Source organism: Coturnix japonica, chromosome 15, assembly GCF_054131305.1.
Source record: "Coturnix japonica strain WE chromosome 15, WE-NBRP24, whole genome shotgun sequence".
NCBI lineage: Eukaryota > Metazoa > Chordata > Aves > Galliformes > Phasianidae > Coturnix > Coturnix japonica.
The window spans coordinates 7946466-7970579 of NC_140677.1; the positions used below are offsets into that span (position 1 = coordinate 7946466).

A 24114-nucleotide genomic window follows, 5' to 3' on the forward strand; every position below is an offset into this window, starting at 1 on the left:
TAATAAACCTCAAAATTGTAATAGAAGATTCTTTGCAAGAGATGAGAAAAAAAAAATAAACTAAGGGAAAGAAATCTCATTCTGTGTTCCGTTTTGTAGAGTTTTTGAGTAGCGTATATATAGAGAGATGAAATTATGAAAAGATGGAATCCAAATTATTCTTTTATAACACTCTTGAGCACTTACTCAAGTCTGCTCTCTTATCTGAATAGCTTCAGATTTTGAATTCTCCCCAGTTTTCAACAAGTCTGTGCCTACAGTCGCATTGTGATGGTGAAAATCTGTGGTAGAGCCTCCAGTATGTGCCTTTACTCCTCAGAAAGCACCCACACCAGACCCCCCAAAGAAGCACATTTTCCCATGGTCAAGGAGTCCATTTGAGGTATAAATTTCCCAAGCCACCTTTGCCAGATGCTATTCCCTGTTCACATTATGCCCTGCCGTTCAGCCACATCAGCTGCCCCACACAGGACAACCACCTTGAGCAGCCTTCCTTGTGGCAAACTGCAGGGAAAAAGCAGCAAGGGTACAGATGGTCCCGATACGCACTGGGACACAAGAGCTACAAATGGTCTATTTTTGTGGTTGACAATACGTTAGCAAACCTATTTTTCTTGCTCATAGATGTTCACATAAGGATTAAAGATAGTCTGTTATTGTCAACACAAAATGCAACTCCCTTCCCTAAAACTATCAGGAATGCAGGCAGGCTACAGAGAGTTTGTTTTTCCCTAGTAATGCAATTTTTCATTATTGCCATGGATTAAAATTAAATTGCTAACATAAGGACAAGCAGATGAATCCATGGTTATGATAGCATAGAAAACTGTCAATAGAACGCTTGTATGCTGTATGCGCCTTCAGTATTTAAAGATTTTTATCACTAGAATAATATAAACTGAAACATTGTGAGGCTCTCACACTATTAAATGAAGCAAGGCTGCTTCTGTTGGCTCCCTCCTGCATGCTGACTTCAGACAGGCAGCATATAATGTTTGGAAACAAAGTTTCAAGACCGCTTTCTGGGTTTGCCCGCACAGGGAGCCAGCACAATTATTGTTCAAACAGAGAACAGGGCTGTGTTCTTGTGCCTGCAAACCCAACGGCAATGTTGGCAAAATACTGATAAAAATGCTAGAATTGTTTACCAACTCTAATCAAAATAAGCCCATTCCAAAGCCTGGCTCACAGCATCTTTGCAGCAGGGGTAATGTCATTTTTGGTGACAGGAAAAAGAGAAAAAAAGCAACTCCAGCTTTGATATTTTAGCAATATAATAGCACTTCAGGAGGTCAAAGGAATAGCGTAATTTCCAATTCCACGCAAGAATATAAAGGTAATTGAGAAACAAACCACCGTTTCAGAACGGGACACGTTCATGCATTCTCTCAATACGCTTTGCAAAGATAACCTTTGCTCTGAAAATACCTTTTTCTCTTCCTGTGGCAGCAGAATGCTGAGATTGCAATGAAACTCTGCTGAATTCATCTGAATCCCACTGCCCCACACCTTCCCTTAGGCCATGAGCCAGTGCTGACCACTCTGACTCCATCCTGGAAAAGGTCTTTTACAAACCCCACTTCTGCTTGCATCAGCATCCTCCTCAGTTTTCCTACAGAGCTGGTGAAGAGTCAATTTGCAAAATATGTATTTTCACACTTGCTCTGAAGTAGTTTCACCACTAAGCCCTATATAATACATGGGAACAGTTACTGACAGAAGAAGGTTACAGCAACAACCACTTTGAACCAGCTGATGGAGAAGCTCTTTTGATGGAAATGACACACATGCCGATAATTTCCTTTCTTCTCAGGCACCACTTTTCATGGGATTATTCAATGCACTCCACAGAGATGCACTTTCCTCATGGGACCACTGGCCAGTATGGACACTTGGCAGCCCCTGAGAGAGAACTACCACGAAAGCAGGATTAAAGCCTGTGAAGCTGCATGAAATCAGCCTCTCAAGTCTCTGAACTCAGCACAGAGCCTGTATCGCACGCACTGCAAATGGCCCTGCTAGCCCTTAGGCTCTCTCAAGAGATCAGAAAGGAAAGCAGGGCTTTGTTCTAGCAAAGGCATCAAGGGCTTCAGAAGTCACAATACCAAAGAGCTCTGCAGGCACGGGCCAGAGTGCAGCATTTTGTTATCCAGTTTCACCTTGTTGGAAACATGCTGTTGGCTTCTAAGGAAAAAAGATAGGGATTAGGTTTATTTCTGTAGACTCACTTCTTGATTTTCTTTACTTTTTGGTCAACTGTCGAGGCTCATACTTTTATATATCCTCACCTGAAAAATACTAATCTAAAATCATATGGACAAAAAATAACACTCCTTGTTGGAATCTCAAGGGCACATGAAATGAAGAAATAATTCTGGACAATTTCTGCTCTTTCTGAAATGAAAAAAGTAAGAAGAAGTATCAAAGTGACATCTCCATCAATTTAGAATTAAGGAATCGACTTTTCTTGTCTCGAGTCAGAAAACTGCAAAAAAAAAAACAACATTCTGACAACCTCAGTTTAGAAAACTGCCATAGGGAAAGCTTCACTCCTCAGCTCAGCCTTTTAATGTATAAGAAACAGTATATTATACAAACTAATATACCTGCTGAGTTATGCTCTATTTTACATTATTCATGCCTCACCTTTCCTTTCTCTTCTTCCACTAATTGAGCTCCTGTCTTCGTTATTTGTATGACAGTGTCCCAGGGGATCCTCTTGTTCTCTTCATAAAAATATAACTTAAGTGAGCCCATAAAACAATTACATCTTTGTATTAACATGTATTAATAGATGTGCTGTAACTGCATGGCTGGATCATTTAAATGTATTGGAGAAGATGTGGAGTACGTAAGAAAGCTTATGCAGTGTTTACACAGTCTTCCCACATATTTTGCCAAAACTGCATTGCTCCAAGTCCTGTGATGTACTAAACAAAAACAAATTTGAGCACAAGCAACGGCAAGCCTCTAGAGCATACACACAGTGGGGAAACACAAGTGTTGCTTATCATAAATAATGCGATGGAGATCACATTATTTGTGATTATTAATGTGATGGAGATCATTATAAGAAGCCTCTTTCCAATAGGATTTGGGTGTTCCTGAGAGGAGCTGCCCAACAGGATGCAGTGCTCCCTGCAGGAGGGCTGCAGTGCGGATGCTCTGCAATTGCACTTGACAAACCTCCATCATCTGCCAGAGGCAGCTACGTGGAAGCTCAGCCATATCGTGCAAGTGCTGACAAGTAGAGGAAACAGCGTAGAACTAATTGTGTGAGACAGAATTTACTGGCTCAGGAATTTACATCCTGATTACAATTAACCACATGTTTATCCCAATTTTCATACTACACCTCCATGCTTTATGTTTACAAGGCCTCTGGCTCTCAGCCCCCTGCTCCCACCAACAGGTGGGCTCCTATTATGGAATCATAGAATCACTGAGGTTGGAAAGCACCTCTAAGACCACCAAGTCCAACGTCTCCATGATTCCTGACCACCTCCATGGACAGTAACTTCACCACTTCCTAGGCAGCCAGTTCCAACACCTCCTGCTGCACAGCAAAGCACCACTGGGTGCAAAGGGCTCCTCAGAGGGCTGCTCACTCCCATGTGCCATCAGAAGCTACATAGGTGTCCTGCTCATTCCAGTTCCCTCTGCACACACCTTAATGTGATGTTTTACTAGCAAGTGAAGGCAAAGAGAGCTGGCCCAGCCTGGGCTGTTTCTGAGCCATATATCCCCTAAACATCCTCTGTAGGACACGGTTCTGCAGCACATTCTTTGGGCTGCGCTTACTGTAAATGAGCTCTTTGGTTCCTAAGTAGCTCTTTACATATTTCACACCTGACCTGCACGCGATGCTCTATTATATCTCTCACTGTAAGGGAAGGAATATACATAATATACACGCACGCAAACATACATGCACACTGTCCTGTTTTTTCTAATGTCTGTCAGATCACTACATTATAACAGAGAGGCTATTACAGGCAGGTTTAGTTAGCTGTGCATCATTTCACACCTTCATTACACTCTTTACCAGGAAAATGGATTGCTTTTGAGCCTCTCTCCATTCTCATTAAACTTCCACTCTTGTGAGGTGTCAGAATTGTAAAATGCCTAATATGGCCAGCTAATTATAACACTGCTCCCTGCTTTAGCCTCTTCAATTACATGTATTTCCACTGGCTGAAGCAGCCAAGCTCTCACTTTGGGTTACTCAGACCAAAACTAACAAGGAGACTGGGGGTGTGCAGCGGACAGAAGACGACATGCCCATACAGGACCTAGGAGAAAATGAGAAAGATCCCAGCTGCAGGACACAGCATTTCTCAGGACATGCAACAGGCAGACCGTGCTTAGACAAGGCTGGAAGATGGAGGTGCCCTATTGGTTTCAACATCCTTAGGTAATGCTCATAGCTGGAAGTTGGGCACTACAAACCTCATGAAGGAAGCCCTCCTTCAAGCTGCTCCAAGTAATAGCAGTACTTATCAGAACAAGAACCAGAAGAAATTAGCCTAAAATCATATAAATGATACATAATTTCTGTTTTGAAACACAAGTTGTCTGATAGCTATGAGTTAATTCTCTCCTTGAGCATCACTGCATTCTTGCACGTATGGTAAGACCTGTGCAAACATCTGCTTGTAGCAGCTCCTGAGGATTAAACACTGGAAGCCTCCTAGTTTGACTAGGCCATTTCTCTCACCTTCTGTAGCCATAGAAAGCAAAGAAGAGACCAATCAGAAGTCTACAACCCACAGAGAACAAACTGCACCCATGTCCTTCAAACAGTACAGTACTACACAGCCAACATGAAGCTTACTAGCACAGATATTTTGGCAATGGAGAAGCCTGATGGTTCTTTGTCTATAACTGGTTGAAGAAGAGCTCTGACCACCCAGTCTGATTCCCAGGACTGAGCCATTCCACCAGGTCCCAATCTGCACAATGGAGCCTTGATTTAAAGCTTCTCAAAGCAGCAAATCCACTGGGACTCAAAGACTTTCTAAGGGTAAACCACCCTCCTTCTTCACATCTCCCCACACAGAGGACATTACTCTTTTGGCTCTTCTCTCTCATTACAAAAACAAAGCAACTGAGGATTTTCCAAGTACTACCTTGCTGTACAAATATTTCATTTTTAGCAGAAAACATTATTTCAGTGTATTTATGAAGAAAGCATTCCTGCTGTAACAGAACACCATGTTCTGGCAGAGACGTCCCAAGCACAACTGAGAAAGCCATCTCCCTGATGAGGGATCAGAAGATCAAAGTTGTGTTTTATTAGTTATATAAAAAGTATCTTTAGCTCTCTGTTGAAAGGAAAAATTTGCATTTAAATAGAAAGATTAATAACTGTAATACACAGAGCCTACACTGAATATTTTTTTGTAACATAAAATAATTCATATTGTTTTATATAAACTGTGCACCTTAAGTCAAGCCACAAAAAAATGATCATCGTAATATTTTATGGAACAATTTTAATATAATACAGTTTTGTTACATTATTATTCTCCATTGTAAATAATGCATGTCTGGAGGTTTGGGAAAGGCTGGGTTTTAAACACTTATCTCTGAAAATTCAATAGGGCGTGTGCTTTTTGGTGTGTTTACACCATGCATGAGTTTTACTTATTAAAATTAAAAAAACAAAACAAACAACAAATCTATTGAGCGGATTGGAACCAACCTCCCTCCTGCCACAAAGGGCAAACCCAGAGTGATGCCAATGGAGAGATCAGTGATTTTTGTTTGTAGAAAGGGATCTTTTCTTCTAGAATATGCAGATCTGAATGCAGACAAGTATTCCAAAATGCTACTGAACAGTCGTGTTGTCCAAGTTGGACGTACACACACATATATATACAGACACAAATTGTGACATTCTTATAGCATTTGGGGGGCACCATTTGAAATCTAATTTTAAAGTAAAATAACTTATAACTGTAACTTTTAAAAACAGACCCCATATCACAGGAAAAGAGCCACCCTTTTCCAGTTTGTTTTAACCAAGCTCATTAAAAGAAGATAAGAAGGTATTAGATACTGAAGTTTCAGACCATATTTCAAAATAATAATAATAATCCTTTAGGATCAACCTGAATCATTTCCCTTCTGTGTGTGTGAGACTTGTGTTAGTGGTGGGTTATGTAGGGGTTGTATCCCCATGCCCCTGTGGGATACTCTCCCATAGCTGCCCCAGGAGAGCTGCAGTACTTGTAGTATCTTCCTGCAATACCCTTGCTTTCCTCTTCTGCATTAGCAGGAAGCACAGGAGTTGGTTGTCCCACCTCGCAGTATTCAGTTTATTGCTTCTTCATGATAAAGAAGCACTCACTAAAATATTTCTCTGGGGAAGGAGAGAAGGATCAAGAGGGAGTTGCCTGGTGTTCCCCGAGCATCACACAGATAAAAAAAGAAGAAAGCACAACCCCTTACACTTCTCAGAGCCACCAGCACCACTAATTGCCATCCCAAAATTCAGCTCAGGCTGCTCGTTTAATCTCCATCCTTCTTGCTGCCTCCCATTTCATCCTGCAAGCACCAAGAAACAGGCACAGATGAAATCACACCACAGTTCAGAAGAGCCTCTGCTGGTATTCAGCAGTGAACAGTGTTCCTTGACACAAGGACAATCAGGAGAAGATGGCAGATGCTCAAAAACCTGGCGTGTGTCCATTAGGGAGCACGGTTCCCTCTTTCAGCTGTTATACATCAGGATTGCGGAGGTTGCAGCTTCACTGTGGCTGTGATATGTGCTGCTTTCCAGCAGCAGCACTGGGCCACAAGGTTCGACACCAGTGCAGAGGCTGAGATGTGTTCATTACCTCCTTAGCCAGTTACCCAGAGGCATCACCAGCAGTGATCCACTACAAGGCTGGAAGCACCCAGGGAATCCCTCCCCAGTCCCACTGTGCTTGACCTGCCTTAGCAGATACGTGCAAGACAGATGACAGGTGGGCAGGAGTTAAGTAGCTGTCCTGATGTGCAGACAGCTGGAATCACTGCACTCACTGCCTGCTGCAGGACCTGATGGCTTTTAGCTAGCACAAGTCACAACACATACTCCTTTTTTCCTGAAACAAAAAGACAAACCTCAAAAACTAACAAGCCAACCAGTCACCGCGGTATTGAAGTACAAGTTAATGTTACAAACTGCCCACCATTAAAAAGTATTTGGAGCATCTCCATCATGCCTAGCAACCATGGAGGCAGTGCTGGAGCTGAACTAAAAAACAACTCACCCCCACACAAAGGGGGCTTCCACATCGACCCCTTCATGAGCAAGAGCAATAATCAAGGAGAAACAGAAACCCATCACACTTGAGCCCTTTAGGTTTTATGAAACACAAGACTGCACCATCCCCACCACTCAGATTCAGAAAGGAGGGGATGACAGGCTGGATTACACCACTTCCAAAGGATGGGTCTGAAAACGGGAGGACTCCTCTGCTTTCTATGGCCACCTCTCTGCAAGGTCAGAAGAGCAATCCCTGCCTTTGGGAACCAACACACTTTCCAGTAGTTCTGCAGAAATCTGTGCTCTCATCGCTTTTATTTTACTATATTCAGGGGGCAAAGCTTGATCAAATATTTTCTATTTAAAACTGCAACAAATGCAAATAAGTTTTGCAAAGAGTAATTTTCTTGCACACAATGTCAGTTAGCATTACAATATGTTGACATATACTTCTTAGCTGCTCAGTGTAACTTCTTGAGCTTCTGAATGCAAATACCTCACGTCAAGGAGAAGGGTAAGACCACGTGATTTTTTATCTCAGTTACACATTCACATATCACACATCCAACGTTAACAAGTGACTCTCTTGTGTAAAGCAGTTTTCTACTTCCTGTGCATTCAAAATAGCAGCTACAAAAATTCTTGTCTATTATCCAGTAAGATAGTTTGCTGCCCTTATTTCTGTGGCCACGTGTATTGTACAAGCAGAGGACAGAGTCTTTTATGCTATCATTCTGCTGTCTGAAAATCTTATTCTACGATCTCTGCTTTTTCATTGCCTTTTTCAGATGTTTAATGAAGCGACGCATGGATATGAGATGCCCCTGTTATTTCTTCTGCCCAGTCTCTATCGTTTGCAATCTCAGAGCTATTGAATAAATGGAAATCAAGTCACCAGCCCTGTTTTGCACTTCCTCAGCAAAGCTCCCACTGGAGTTGATGAGAAATGTGCATAAGGTACACACAAAAGGCTCAACTCTCCTTTTTCCCACATTGTCTGCATGAAAGAATGAAAAAGGAATGTTTTCACTGTTCATCTACTTTTTAACCAAATATTGCCATCAATATTGACAACACTTTCTAAATGAACCATTACGTTCACACTTCGTCATGGCTGCTCTTTCACACAGTTTCCCTCTCCTCTGGGGCCAGGGCAAGTTTAGGTTGGATATTAGGAAGAACTTCTTTACAGAAAGGGTAGTTAGGTACTGGAATAGGGTCCCCAGAGAGGTGGTTGAATCGCCATCCCTGGTTGTGTTTAAGAGCCATTTGGATGTGGTACTCAGGGATATGATTTAGTGTAGGGTTTTTAGAGTTAGGGTACTGGTTAGGCTGCGGTTGGACTTGATGATCTTCAAGGTCTTTTCCAACCTGGGTAATTTTATGATTCTCACAGCAGAAGCCCACATCATCAATATGGATGAGAGGGAATGGCCTTAATTTTTGCCATGGAAAGTTCAGTTTGGATATTAGGAAAACTTTCCTCTCCAAAAGAGTTGTCAGGCATTGGAACAGGCTGCCCAAGGAAGCAGCAGTATCACATCAAGAAATGTGGAGGTGTGGTACAAATATGGATTAGTGGGCAATATTAGCAGTAAGCGGACAGTTGGACTAGATGATGTCAGTGGTCTTATGCAACCTTAATGATTCTGTGATCCTATGGTATGCCACACAGTCCTGCACAGAGGTGTGGATTCACCCAAGCAAGCTGTGCAGAGCTCTGATTTCTTACCACCTCCACCTAAGAGCAGCACCACTGACCTTTTCTTTCCACACGGCCATTTCAGCTGTCAGCAATGATTGGGCTTCAGTGCTGAAGGTCGGTCACGTCAACCTTGTCCACTTTCTAGTTGTGTACAAGTTCACACACGTCCTTCCTCTCAATAGGATCACACTCAGCCCACTGGTTTTCAGGAGCATACATTAGAGGGAATTTTAATGAGCTGAACTCATGCTGAACTTCCTTCTTTAGCTGCTATTTCAGTGATTTGTTGACTCTCTAAGGCTCATTCAGGACTTCTTTTCAGCCTTGACACTGTAGATAGGCACAGATTTTACGTGCCAACTCTTCTGTATTTTTGGCACTCTTCTCATCGCATAGCAGGTCAGCGAAAAACAAGTTCAAGCAACAGAGGATGCTTCTTGCATGTATCTGTGCTGCCTCAAAGTAGTCTAAACTAATCCCTCCCTCTCTCCCCTATTAGCAGCGATGCTAAGCTGGAAGCAATGGCTGAGGATGCTTTAACAGCCACACAGAATCTTAATAAGATCTGCTTACAGTGATATTGTGCATTTCAGGCTGGCTGGCTCAGTTTCCTTAGCCACAGCCTCACAAAGAAGCTGAATGCACTGGTTTATTTGTAGGTTTTTAAATTGTTTTAGCATTGTCTCTGATTTTTGTATCAGCCATCTGCAAAGTGTGGCAGGATGTGTGTAATCTTCTATGGCACACGTTGTAATTTCTCCATTATTATCTGATGGGAGAGAAAACCAAAGTTAAGGGAGATTAAGGTCAGCACACTCTCCACATCCAATCGCTGTATAATCCACTGCGCTATCGCTGGGGAAGATTATCAGCTTTGATAGGACCCATTCTTTGAGTCATTCAGCTCTGCTGAGGCCCACTTCTCTCACAGAAAGCTGTTTCTGCTCTACCTGAACAGAGAGAAATCACACAAATTTTCTGCTGCATCTCATCACAGCACCCTGGAACGAAGCAGAGGGAGAAAAGTTCTCCTGGTCAGGAGGGCAGGATCAGGATCATTCCCTCCAGAGGCAGAAGCTACTTCTTGCAAAGGCTGCCAGGTGTGAATCTGTGCTGTTAAATGGTCCAAAGAATTACTGTAGACACAAAGTAGAGTGTGCCTGGGATAGGGCTGACTCGGTTCCCTGCTGTCCTCTCCCTGCAGAGATGTGCAACTTCCCACAAAATGCTCTGAAACCAAAATAACTAATGAATAATTTCCTACTGCATCACCTCTCTCTAGCAAGAACAGACGCACTTCATCACCTCCCAAAGTACGGTAAGGCTGGGCCACACACTGCTTGTAAGCATCACCACATATAAGTGGTTAATAGCCCCATGCCTCTGTGAATGGAGCAGAGGCAGCACCGAGTTGACACTGGGCTCTGTCACACTTTGCACAGGATAAATGCACTCAGGGAGGCAGTGAAGACAACAGTACTCTCCCACAACTGCAGTCACTGTGAAATATCTGCAAAACCCATTAGGACAGCCACACTGCAAGAGCAACCAGAACATCCCAGATCTCAGGATAACTTCCCCTCTGCTTGCAATTAATGTATGAAGGTAGAAGTGTTTTCAAATTACTTTAATTCACGGTTTCTTATCCATTCCCAACAAGTTAATGACTGTTGCTCCTTCAGAATCTGTCTCTTAGCAACACAGGCTCATCATCTGAAGAACCGCATCCCACCCAGTGCCACACTGGAAGTTCCTATTGCAAAGGCAAGATGGAAGAGCTGAGGCTGACCCCAGACAGGCAGCATTCAGCTCCAGGAAACTGCTGTCAATTATCACATTGTATGCATGTGAATGGGGGATCTTCCGCTCAGGGCCAGAAGGGGATGGAGAAATGGGCATCCTCTCTTTCCCACAGGAAGATCAAGTGTGGGCACCAAGAGCTAAGGCTTCAAAGCACACCACGGCTGCATGATCTGCTCTTCCCAATTCCTGCAGCTCCAACACAAGCAATGGCTGCATCTCAAGCACTAGTAAAGTGCTAGAGAAAAGCTCACTATTTGGTTATATTGGCCAAAGTAGGTCTTCATTTTGTTCATGAGGTGTTCGACCATTTGCAAGTTACCTTGTCACACCCGCCCCCTTAGAACCCCATTTTCCACAGATGCTTTCAGTAGATTTCCAACTCTTTCTGGTTTCAAGTGACACAAGACTGAAGTCCTCACTTATCTGCCCCTCAGTCTCTGCCTCAGTGTACAGTTCACTAGAGGCAGGAGGGGGAACCCCAAATCTAACAGACCTGTAGTTGCAATCTGTTGATTGCAAACAAGCAATCAAAGCTAATCATACAATAATTAAGGATGAAAAAGACCACTTAGATCATTCAGTCCAACCATCAGCCCATCACCACCATGTCCACTGTACCATGCCATCAAAAGTACATGGTATCAACAAGCTATCATCAAAGAGTGTGGGGACCAATAAAGGATCCCACTGAGGAGAAAACATTAAGCAAACAATCCAACACACCAGCATATTTCACTATTAAAAATAAAACCATTTCACTTTAACATCTTCCACACGAAACTCGCAGCTTTTTCTCATCAGAATAGTTTTTGTGCACAGATCAGTCTTAAAAAGAAGAAAGTAACAGGTTTCCATTTTAACAGGGTCACATCACCTAGGAAAGAAGCCATGAGACCTTTCTGGTTCATTCTGGAGTGATTCAGAAATTGCCACGGGATTCCCTTTGTTAGTAGGAGAGATGGGACCCACCTTATGAAAAGGGCCACAGAACAGACAGCAATGTACTGAGGGGGTTTTCTGGGGCCATAAACAAAAGTCCACAACAAGTGGGAGAATTGGGAAAAGAGGGAGCAGGGCAAGGGGAGGCCCTGAGGAGGAACTGCCACAAACGCAAGCTTCTGAGTTATACTAAAATCAATTAAAACCACACATAACATTTTGCTGTGTTGTTTTAATGGGCAATAAATGACTACAGCTGCTGTGGGGAAAGCAAATGAGAGAGATGGGAGGGGAGCCTGGCAGCAAAACAGTGTAAAGAGGCTTTCCCCAGTTACAAAATAAGTCTGGAGAAAGGATCTCACCAGTGGGAAAGCTCTGCTCTTTGCTTTAAGGTGTCCCGAGGATAAGTGACCTTCACTAATCCCACAGCACATCCCCATTCACAAAGCTGAGAAGAAGCAGTCAAGGCCACAAGGTGCCCAGACACAAAGGAACATGAGAGGGGTGAACACCAGCATGGTCCCCAGCACAGGTTTTCCCCATAGCATACCCCAACAGAGAGGAACTGACCTGGACCCAAGTGAGCAGCATGTTTGCTCTGGGATTGGAACTCTTCCTGGTGCCCAGTCACCTTCCAGAGCCAGGGTAAACTCTTCGTTCTGATATGCTTTTAATTTTTTTGCTTAGGGCTTCAGTATTGCTGTATCATATATAACCATATTTTCATGCTTGGGTAGCAGCAGTAATAGATCAGCAAGATTTCTTGCACCTATCTCAGGAGGAAAAGTTTTATTAAATCATTAAATAAAATCACCATGTAGTCTGCCTTTATGAAATTAAAAATAAATAAATAAATAGAAGTCAGCTGTAGAATTGACACACAAGTGGAAAAGTGGTGTAAGCCTGCACAGCATCTGAGTTAGGGGCTGTGCATCAAGGAGGGAATGGAGTGTGTGAAATTAAGGAAAAAAAAAAAAAAGGGAAAAAAAGATCCTATTGAATTAGAGGCTTTTCTCACCTCTAACAAGGCTCTAGAAACAGCACTAATCAATCCAAATGACACTTTCTTGTGGAGATCTATTATATTCCTCAAAGATCATATGGCTTTATATGTTATAATTTGGTTCTGAATTATGGCCTACATCAATTATAATTGAGCACTGCTTCCCACTGTACAATCAGACTGTGATGAGAACAGAAAGGCAGTGGACATTAGAGGATTACTATCAGAACCACCTAATTTAATTAAGAAAGAGATTTATTAAAATGGTAACATTAACAGGTGTTTTATGAGACTAATAATTAATAAGGTTTCTGTAGAACATTTGTAAGAGAAATAGACAATATGCAGTGCCAGCAGAACCTCCCTGTAATGGGATAACAATAAAGCATTAAGAACTGTATATCAGATATTATGATAATAATCTGATACTGTAAATTACGGTTTGAAGAGGATTAAATGCCATTAGTGCAAATTAGTATTTATTTAAGTTGTGGTGGGCCTTTATACAGCACCCGGAGGGAAGGTGGGCTCCCAGCAAGAGGAGTAGGAAACCTCCCTGGTTGCAGCAAAGCTACAGCTCCAAGATCCTTCACTGGGAACCCAACGACTTGTTTTTGCCCAAGCTGCCTTTTAGGGGAAGGAGGAAGCTGCAATCCTTGACACAGTGATGGAAGAGGTTATTAGCAGTGGGAATTTTTTTTTTTTCAAGGCCAGGACTTTAATGAGCTCCTAAATAATGACTTTATCTTAGAGGCCCACTCAATATTCATTCAGTATCAATAGAACCAACACAAGTCCAGAGCTGCAGCTTGGAAGCAGCTCCCAGCTGTGGGAAGTTGTGGGCTGAGGGCTGAGCCACCTTTTGTCATTTGGAGTCAGCATCTCTCCATTTACAGTGAGCACAGAGTGCACACAGCCAATGAATGGTCACTTGGTGTCAACGTGGGCTGCCTCCATATCTGCCATAAAATGGCGCTGAGCTGTTTGGGGCCACGTGCACATTAATCCAAGTTTAGTTTCTGTGGGTGTTTTGGGCACATCACAGCCTGGGTAATTTTGATCAAACTTGCCCTGGGTTTTGTTTTCAAAGTTTTGGACATAAACACCACAGATTTATGCTTCCTCCAACATGAAATACCATCTGCCAGACCTCGCAGCAGGCTGCTCCCATTACGAGCTCCCAGGGCAGACACAGACCCTAGGCCATGGCTTCTTTATGGTTTGGGGATGTGTATGGGAGCAGATTAACTTGTCTTGACAGAGAAACCAGTTAGCATCCAGTAGCCTCTGGAGCTCCAATACATCTTCTTACCAGTTTTATTTCATTTTTAGACACCTCCTTCATCTGTGCTTCCCCCAGCCCGAAGCCTCACGGGCAGCAGAGGCTGAGCAATGCCTCCCATCAGCACAGCACTGCAGGCTCCGGAGGTTTCACAACACATAACACAATTGCAACCCACTCCACACAGGCAGGCTGGGATTTCCAGGCCCTTCAGGGAGCTCAACACTCAGCTCCCATTTCACTGACAGGCTCTGTGCTTCCAAACCTCATGAGATCCTCAGCAAGCAGCACAATTATTAATTACCAAACTCCTTGCAACTTGCAGGACTGTCCTTTTTCATGTGATTTGCACTGTGTATTGCACAGGGTTTGCACATGAGCAACCATCAGGACCCTCCCTTACACAAATAACCCTGCTTCCATGTACAAACCAAACACTCACACTCATCTTCAAGGGCTTCAGGCTGCACCCAGCAGTGCCAGCAGCAGGAATCCTGTTGATTTCATAGGCAGGTAGAGGCTGACAGAAATACAGAGGATTTGTTTCCAAGGGGAAAAAGGTGCAGAGTGTATTCTCTCCCTGCAAGGGAGATCCTATGGGCCAGTTCTAACCAAATGGTTGCAAAAACAAAGCCTGCTTTCTTCCCTTGCACTGCTATTTAAATCACTTCCATGTGATGCCACTGTCAGTCACTGAGTTTTAATATTACCACAGCAGCATTACAGGAGAATGAGTGCTGAATCAATAAAAAATTAAGGAAATACGGTTTTTATTACACAGTGATATTTGGAATTGATCCCTTAGGCTTTCCAGTCGCCTCAGCTTTGTTTTATATGCCGGTGGATGGAGTGTTGTGTGAAGTAGTTTGAATGCAGGAACCAATCAGTTGTAATCTAATTTTAAATGGACCACAAGCAAACTGCAAAAATAAAGACAGGCAGGGGCATCATGTTGACAGATGCGCCCGTGGTACATCGTATCTCTGCTCTGCCTAACTAGGAAAAATACTCTCTTAGATTGTTTTATCTATGTATAATGCCAATAACAAGAACAATAGGGGAGAAAACTTGGTTTCTGCAGGGCCATGAGAAATAAATTTACAGAAAAAAATCTGAAAAGGGAAAATAATATAATCTCTTCCCGGCTTCACTTGTCAAATGCTAAATTAACGGCCAGTAAGAACATGGAAAGCACAGAATAAACAGCATGGATGTCTCACTCGTTCAAGCCAGTGAGGATCTCTCAGAAGACAAAATCTCATCATTCCACTGACTCCTCAGGCAAAGGGGTATGATTGCCTTTAGGAATCACCACCAGCTCCCACAGTTGACCAATACCTCCGTGCTTAAACCAGTGCCCACCACTCCACAGAGAAGATCTATAAATCACAGACCCCTCAAGAAAAGGATCAATGCAGCACTGAGGTACATAGCTTATAGGGCACGGTGGTGATGGCTTGATAGCTGGACTTGACAATCTTAGTGGTCTTTTCCAACCTTAATGATTCAGGGCTCCTACTGCTGTGAAAAAACAACAGATCCAATCCAGCTGTGTTCTGCACAGCCTCAACCCATCCCCTCCAGGCAGCAATATCCCAGGTCTCAGCTCACCACATTTTGGAATTTGAAGCTTCAGCCTCTGCTCACTCCTCTGGAGGAGCTGATGGTCTCACTACAGGAGACCTGCCAACATCAGAAAGCAGCTAAATATCTCAGTGTGCTTCCAGACCATTCTCCTTTCCCAGCTTTCTTGGATCCTCTACTGAACATTTGTCTTTCACACCTGTACCAAGGCACTCATTGCCATAGTTCCTGTTCTGTCCTGACTCAAACTGCTGTAGCCTCCTGAACACAAAGAAAACAGAATTATGGGCTTGTCTATAAATTTAAGACCCAGTTAGCATAGGCTACCACAGTGCATTAAGAGTCATCACTCTGAGAGCCCTCCAGACCCACTAAAATACACCTGCCATAATATGCTGAAGGAGTTACATTACCACAGGGGCCCAACTTCGGGAAATGCTTGAGAAGCTGGGATTTTCTAACAAAAAATATATAGCAGTTGCATGAGGGTGGTTCAGCAGTCAATCTCCCTGGGTGAAAAAACAGATAAAAAGAACAAATCGCCAACCTAAATATTCATCACAGCTTCACAACCACATTTCATTCTTTTTGTGCAGATATAATCTCAACCATTAACGTTGACTGCTGGTGCTCTGACAAAAAGAGACCAACCAAAACATCAACCCAGAATGCTACTGAGGCAAATAAAGTGTGAGCAAATGATGCCTGGGAGGTACAAATAAATAAATAAATAAAAGCCTACGATCATGAAAGAAGGCTTCTTCAGTTAAAAAGGAAAATACATCCAGTTTAATGAGAGCTGTAAAAACAATTTAAAAATTCAATCACAAAGGGAAAAAAATAGCAGCTCTGATCTCAAGGAGCATAAATCAGCAACAAGGGAGAGCAGACTGTTTGAAAAAGGAACCGAAAGGAATCAATGGAAGTTCTATGACTTGTAGAATAATACAAATATGGAAATTTAATATAATGGCATGACATTAAATCTTAGCAAGTTTGCAGATTTCATATTAGATAAGGATGGAAAAATTGTCAGACACCATGCAGAAAATGCAGAAAGAAAGAGCAAACATTTATGCTTCGTATTTAAAAAGATGGAAATATTGCTCATCTTCATGGTAGCATGGCAATGCTTTGTATTTCAACACAAACAGAAAACTGTTAAACAAACATTAAATGTAAACATTTAAGCACAGGATTAAATAATTTGCTCTCCCAGCTACTGTAACAACTGATTAAGATCCCTCCAAAATAGCTGCTTTCCTTTTGAGTTGTGTGAAACCCCAATAAGCCACAGGAAATACAGGATTGTACTGGTACAGAGAAGGGTTAAGAGGAATGGCATTAAACTAAAAGAAGGGAGATTTAGGATTGATGTTAGGAAGAAATTCTGCACTCAGAGGGTGGTGAGGCAGTGGCACGGCTGCCCAGAGCTATGGGTGCCCATCCCTGAAGATGCTCAAGGCCATGGATGGGGCCCTGGGCAGCCTGAGCTGGTGGGGGCAGCCCTGCCCATAGCAAGGGGTTTGGAAATTGATGATCTTTAAGGTCCCCCCAATATAAGGCACTCTATAAGTCTATGCATAGTTCACAAAATGACCCTGGTTTGTTGGCCGATGCTGATTCTGGGCAAAATAATGGCATGGAGGTCACGGCAGGTGACTGCTCTACCACTGCTCCTGTCCCCTCCCACACCCAAGGCAGTGGTTTCACCCAGCCCTTTCTCAGATCAATAGAAGGCATCACTGCACCATTTCCTGGCTTTGAAAGCTATTTGTTGTCACTGCCTTTGATTTCCCTGCTCTCCAGCCCACCTTGGATGATGTGATTTGTTAAATGGATCCTACTAGAGAGCTTGTGAATACATTCTGATTGAATTTGATTATCACATATACACCTCTAACTACTTGGGCTGGCCAAGAATATAAATACAATTATTACTAGTAACAAACATTAAGCAAAGCTGCACTGACTCACTATAAAGACTCCTCAAGCCTCAGCTAAACAACTGCTTTCACTCTGCTTTCCTGCCCACTCTTTGTGCAGACAATGTTCTTCAGGGGAAAAGCAGCAACTCCCTTCCTCAGTCAGAGTTTGACTTTCTGTATGTTTGCCCTCTTGCTTAAGTTATGCCAGCCCATCTGCAGGTATAGCTAATCCTCTCGTTAGCTAGCAACTGGTAGCTCAGCTCTGCTTCGCTGTGCTTAGCATTATACAGATCAGCCAAGTATTGATGTAGCATCGCTGAGGAGAATCTAGATTGTTTTTTTCCTCATGTTTCTCCTCTTTTGAAACTTAAGATCCATTCTGGAAATAATTTCAAGGGCTGCTGAGCACTGCCACTGGGGGAATATGAGGTGCTTTCAACATTAAGACTAAAAGAAGTTGGAAATTTGCAAGTGGTTGCCTTTGAAATTAGATTTTGAAGCTAAATTCAAAGAAGTCCCTGTAGCTTGTCCCATACCTGCAAATACACACGGTATTTCTGACAGAGGTCAACAAAAGCTCTTTCCTCTCTTTGTGCTCAGCCTGCCCCATCTCGTCCCCTGAGCCTTGGTACAACCAGCCTCAACTAGGGGACAGTATGGGGGTGGCATCAACTCAGGTGGCAGCTGGGGGCCAGAGGAAGCCAGCCCAATCCTGGGTTCTCCACAGAAAGGAAAGTACAGCTCTGCTCCTGTTTGTTCACTTTGCAAACTTAAGTCCAAATTTAGAATCATTAAGTTCGGAAAGACCACTAGGATCATCTGGTCCAATAATCAACCCATCAGCACCCATACCACTAAACAATGTCCCTCAGTGCCACATCCATCCTTTTCTTGAACACCTACAGGAACAGTGACTCCACCACTGTTCCAATGCCTCTCCCCACATTTTCAGAGAAGGAATTTTTCATAATATCCAACCCAATTTCATAAAATCATGGAAAAGAAAGAGGTCACCTGAGGCATCTTAGTCCCATCAACTCCTGGGGCCACTAGAGACAACCACAAGCAACCAGATGCTGGTTCATGTTTTATGATACGATTCACCATCTGTGTTTCAGCAGCACGCTGAGGTCTCCAGCCTGGCTCTATTACACCATTTTCCACTGAGCACTGGCACTCAAATGAGCCAAAGCAGACCAAGAGTATTATAAACCTGACGTTACAGGAAGAGGAAGAAACAAGTAACTTGTTAGAATACAAAGAAGTCATCTGTGGAAGAAACAGAAGCTGAAGCCATGTAGCCTCAACCCCAACTCTGCTTTTCAAGCTCAAGTGTTCTTATAATTGATTTATCTGATTTCTCCTCAGCTCTCCGAGACAAGGCAGTGTCACATCTTGATAAGTAAAGGAAAACAGCATCACATCCAACAAGGAGCTGTCAGAAATGGTCTTTGCACAGCAGGTTATGTTTAATTCTTGAAACCTGTACTAGTTTCCCTTCAGGTAATATATTTTTAAGTAACAAATCTCCACATTTTATCTTGCTGTAACCTAGAGGCAGCTTGGTGACATCTGCTTCCATGCCATCTCTGCTTTCACAGGACAAGTGAAGGAGACGTGCCAAGTCATCCTCACTGAGAGGTCACTTAATTTTGGTTTGTAAAGCCAAATCTCCTGTGATCTCCATAATTACCAATCAATTTTACATAAAAAGCAAAATTAAGCCCTATTATTCTCATTTACCAGAAAATTAAAGGAATTAATTAAACATGGGAAAAGTGCTGATATCTGCCAAACTGTTGCTTCCAACAGATTAAAACAAATTCAGGAATGATATGCAGACGGGAGAAGGAAATCAGCTTTCAATCCAGCAGCTTGGTGAACTATTGCAATGGAGAACACAGTAAATAATCTCTGTGCCAGGCTCTGTTTGAACAGTGGGACAAGAAACACACAACTCTTTGTTACAAAGAGAAAAAAAACACATCTATCTGAAACAATCCCCTTATTTTTGGTTTGGTTTTGTTCTGCTTTCTCTAAAACAGAAAGGGCCCTGGGGACTGGGAACGGGCTCCGACAAGAATGGTTCTTTCAGACTTTGATTTGTCAAGGACTGCTGCTCTGTAATTATTGTGAATGGTTTTTATCTCAAAAGAACAAGAGAGGGTGCAAACATTTGGAGACAAAATTGTGACCACGGGAAATCTCTGCAGGTGGCTGAATTGTGGGGGCAAGAGAGAACTTCCAAAGTGCAGGAGCTAAGGTTGGAAAAAGTGGGAAAAACTGAACATTGAAGAGCTTATAAACTCCACCATCTTCTGCTGGAGTTCTTCCTAATGAAGACACATCAAGAGACTGGTTCTGAAGTTACAGACATAAGACAAATGCATTACTGCAAGCAGCATTTGAAAGACACTTGCAATTACAGCTGCTCTGGAACAATGAAATATATACTGTTCCTTAAATAAACTGGAAAAAAATGATAACCTCTTTTAACTGTCGTGGTGTAGTAGAGAGATCTTCATATCTTCCTTAATGAGATTTTTATTGCCAGTGTAAATTTGTCTTGAACTGAATTTTTGTCTTGGGAACTCTGAATTATGTTATACCGAGTTGTTCCTGGTAAGCATGCAGGCTTGCACACATTTTTTGCTGTGAAAATGGCTCCTTCTGGCAAACTGAAAGCAATTGAAGCTCAATTTAATTAGCTGCCTTCTGTAAATATGCCATTATTCTTCTAGCTCAGTGCTGAAGTTATATTTACAAAGGGAACAGATAGCAATAATTATTTTGGGCTGTAGTTAGTCAGTATTAGTTAATGCCTGAGTGTAATTGAGGGGAAATTAAGACAAGTGTAGTCTTTGAGGGGGGGGGGGGGTGGGAAACAGAGAAATACATCAATCTGCACCTGCATGTTCCTTATTGGGTTGGAATGCACAAAAAATTCTGGCCAAGAAAGCAAGCATTTACACTGTGATCTGGAACCAGAAAGGGTTAATGATAACCTCCTTGCAATATGTTTGTTTAAAAAGTGATGTGGTTTGTTTGTTTGGTTTTTTTTAATAACTCTAGAAAACCTCTTTTCTGAAGTGCCATCAGAGATTTTAAGTGATAGTGCCATGGACTAACAGCCATTGCCATGTTAGTCCTTACCATGGAAAGGACCACTGAGCTGAGCAGCTCTGAAAGCTGTGCCAGAGGCTGCAGTGCCCAAGGCAGAGCTGCTTGTAAATACTTCATGGTGTCTGAGCGCCCTGCATGGCTTGGGAAGGGGAACTCTTTCTAATAATCCTTCAGTACTTACCAGTGTCCTCCCTATAAGCAAATCTGATCCTTCAAACTGAGGCCGTGCCCCATATTCCTTTTGCAGGCCTAGATATGTTATTCAAATTAACTCTCAGAACAGATTAGTTAAACTGCATTCCTACGTAGATGTTTCTATTTAGAATTAAAGAGGCCTTAATTCAATTTACCTTAATCCATTTGCAAAGTAAATCATAGCAAATGAAGACTTCACTAATTCTGAATGATTGTTCACACTTAGGTTAAACACAGTTTAACTAATTCTCTTTAAAAGCACCTACTTAATTTTCATTAGTTTCCCTTGTGTCACCACAACATGTTCCCCTCCTTCTTTGGGTTTACAAGTGTCAAGCAATAAGAAAATACTATGCAATACTGGGCTGGATGCTACACTCCCAGATGGAGCAAGAACTTCTTGCATAAGTTCATGGGGTTTTTTTTTTGTTTTTTGTTTTTTTTTTTTTGCACAAGGGTTAGCAATTTGAGCCCCCTGTTCCCATGCTAGAAGCAGTTGTCAACACATGTTTTAGGACAAGGATAGTTTGTGGTCACTCTATTGCACCAAGCAAGGGCTTTCAGATTCTCACTTGCAAGGAAAACTCTCTGCCACACTGGATAAGCCTGGAGGGTATTTGATAGGTGAGGGCACGGCTGGGCTGTCAGCATCAGCCTTGCTGGGATCCTGCACTGACAATTGTGCTAAACAGCTTCTGGCTGCAGGGCTCACTCACTTGCTGTGCCACCTTGTGTGATGCAGAAACTCCCTCCAGTTCCCTGGTCCTCTGCACCTCCTCCCTAAGACTTATTTTCTCCTGTTCACTGTCCACCACTGGCTCATGACCTTTAGGTGGGGCCACTGCACAACACAGGCACCAGCTCTGCCTGCCCATTCCAATACAGGTAAACCACCGCAGGTGCCCCAGGTCTCTCAGCATCCTTTTCCCAAACACACTGCTGTCAGTAGCCTTCCCTTATGTTGTCAATAAGAACTGACCTTTGTATAAACCTTTGTATGTACATCCTCAGACACAGCAAATACATATTTTTAAGTCAAGATCATAGAATCATTAAGGTTAGAAAGACCGCTAAATTTATCAATTCATCCCCACTATGCCCACTAAACCATGTCACACAGTGCCACATCTACCCTTTTCTTGAACACCTGCAGGGATGATGACTCCACCCCTGGGCAGTGTGCGCCAGTGCATCACCACTCTTTTTGAGGAGAAACTGTTCCTAATGTCCAACCTGAACCTCCCCTGGTGTAACTTAAATCTGCCTTCTGGATGGCACTTACTTGAAATCACAGGTTTCACTGTGTTTAACGGTTGGCTAATCAGCATTGCTATAAACAAATACATGAAGCTACCGAGTCTGCAGGTGGCAAGTTAATGGAGTTTGAGTAGTAAGACATCAACAAGCCGGAAAGTACCTAAGCTCCATTGGTGCTACTAACTTCTGTGTTATTTCCATGCTGCACAGAGCGCTACAGCAAATCAAAGGACCCCCAGGGTACCTATTCAACAAGGAACAAATCCTCACTTCAGCCATTATGCAAATGAAATGCTAAAAATGTTCTTTTGTTCCTCTGAGGTATTAGTACTACTAATGTGAAGTGCACAAACTTCATAATCTAGTAAAATATGATCTCGTGGTATTTGCAAAGTGCTGGGAGTTTATGGACTACCTCTCTGGGAGACGCAAAATGATCGTGGAGCTTCCAACGTCCTTTCAGCAAAGTTCAGGCAAGAAGTGTTTTCATAATTTAAAATTCTGTTGTAAGCAAGATGGGAAATGTCATGCATCTGGCACGTAGCTACTTAGAAATGAAGAGTTAGTACAATAACAATAAAAAAAGATCTAGGGTATCTGAGCACACATGGTTCTTCCTCTGTGTAACTTATGATTTCAGAGAGCAGTGCCAAAGCTGAGCTGAACCATGAATACCAACTACTTCAGTCTTCAAGAGTTACAGCACAGGACGTTCACATCTCTGTTCTTTCCCCTAGCTGTCACTCACACTGTTCCCTGTGAAAGACCTGAATCCAAAAGCCAGCTTGGACATTAATTTGACAACAGATGGATCAGATAGATTGGACCCCCGTTCTGGCAGTACAAAGCTGGAATACACTGCTGCGGTGCGTGCTGAATCGCTGCAGTGCCTGGCTTATAACAGCCCTCCTGCCTAGGAAGTGCCACCAATGCCCTGTGGGCAGCAATGATCTGTGCCAGGGGATCACAGCAGTACCCGCTAACAGTGAGGCCACTTCCATCTCAGCACCAAACCCCAGTGCACATCAGAGTGGTGTCTCTGAACAATGCACGGTGGCTTCCACACGTGGCCCAAGGTTAAACATCCAAGAGAGATTCTCTTAGAAAGAACCGATACTAAAACTGGATCATCTCTCACAGAAAATACTTGCATCATCCTAAGCACGCCATAATTTAAGTTCCTTCTCTTAAACATAAACCAGAGTCCTTGGTAAAAAATATTTTGAGTGATACAAACTGTACACAGCAAGACACAGAAATCAGCTTTAAGCAAGCACACTTCTGTACCTTGGAGTTATTCTAACTAGAGCACTGGATGCTCTTAACGCAGGAGTAAGCAAGGGCTGTGAAGAGCTCCCTGGGCAGTGTGTCCAGGCCCCTCAGGACTCGCCCTAATCTCTCTCATGCCCTGAGGATGCTCTGCTGAAAAGACAGCTGTGTTGTTTTGCTCGACTGCTCCCACCAAGGTGACGTCCCAGAACTCCCCTGACCAGACATAAGGAAGCTTTCAGCATCCCAAATTAATTCATGACAAATCTATCCCCCTTTGTTGCCTTGCTATCATTATCCTCAGCTCTTCCTCACTGATGTGCTCATAGGAAGTAAATTAATCCCTTCTCGGTTTTTGTTTTGCTTGGCTAAGGAGGTCAAGCTGAAGTTGAAATCTATTTGTTAGCTAGCACTTTTTAGCCATTCCCATTAGTTTTGTTTCTAAAACAATGAGATAGAGGCTACTGTTCCTGCTACAGGCACTACTCTAGAAATATAGACACATGGTGAATAAAACACATGCAGGGTGGTTAACACATCAACCCCCAGCTCGTTTCTATTGCTTATCTCATGTAACTAGGTAGGATGGCTGAACAGTAGCCAAATTTAGCCCTCCTGAAACAGAGGGAATCTTGCCAAAAAAAACATGCCTCGGTGGTGCAAAATACCCATACTCAGAGGAAGCTATTTACAGTCCTGTTAGATCAGCTTTGCAATTGAATACTTTAGAGTGTTTGAAATGCTGTGTTATCATTGAACCCTGGGTGCCCT

At 42.8% G+C, this 24114-nt stretch overlaps 1 protein-coding gene across 22 annotated transcripts in view; it reads right to left on the bottom strand.

Annotated features, from left to right (window-relative positions):
• The window catches only part of LOC107319941 (uncharacterized), a 224946-nt gene that overhangs the window by 42910 nt on the left and 157922 nt on the right, over positions 1-24114 (bottom strand). Inside the window, exon 1 of one of the 22 annotated variants that reach the window (XR_014934796.1) lies at positions 12273-13823. The exons of 20 other annotated variants lie outside the window; for them this stretch is intronic. The gene's annotated coding sequence lies outside the window, so the exon portion shown is untranslated. Of the gene's footprint in view, positions 1-12272; positions 13824-24114 lie in introns of those variants that run through there. One more of the 22 variants, XR_014934798.1, reaches the window with a different exon arrangement.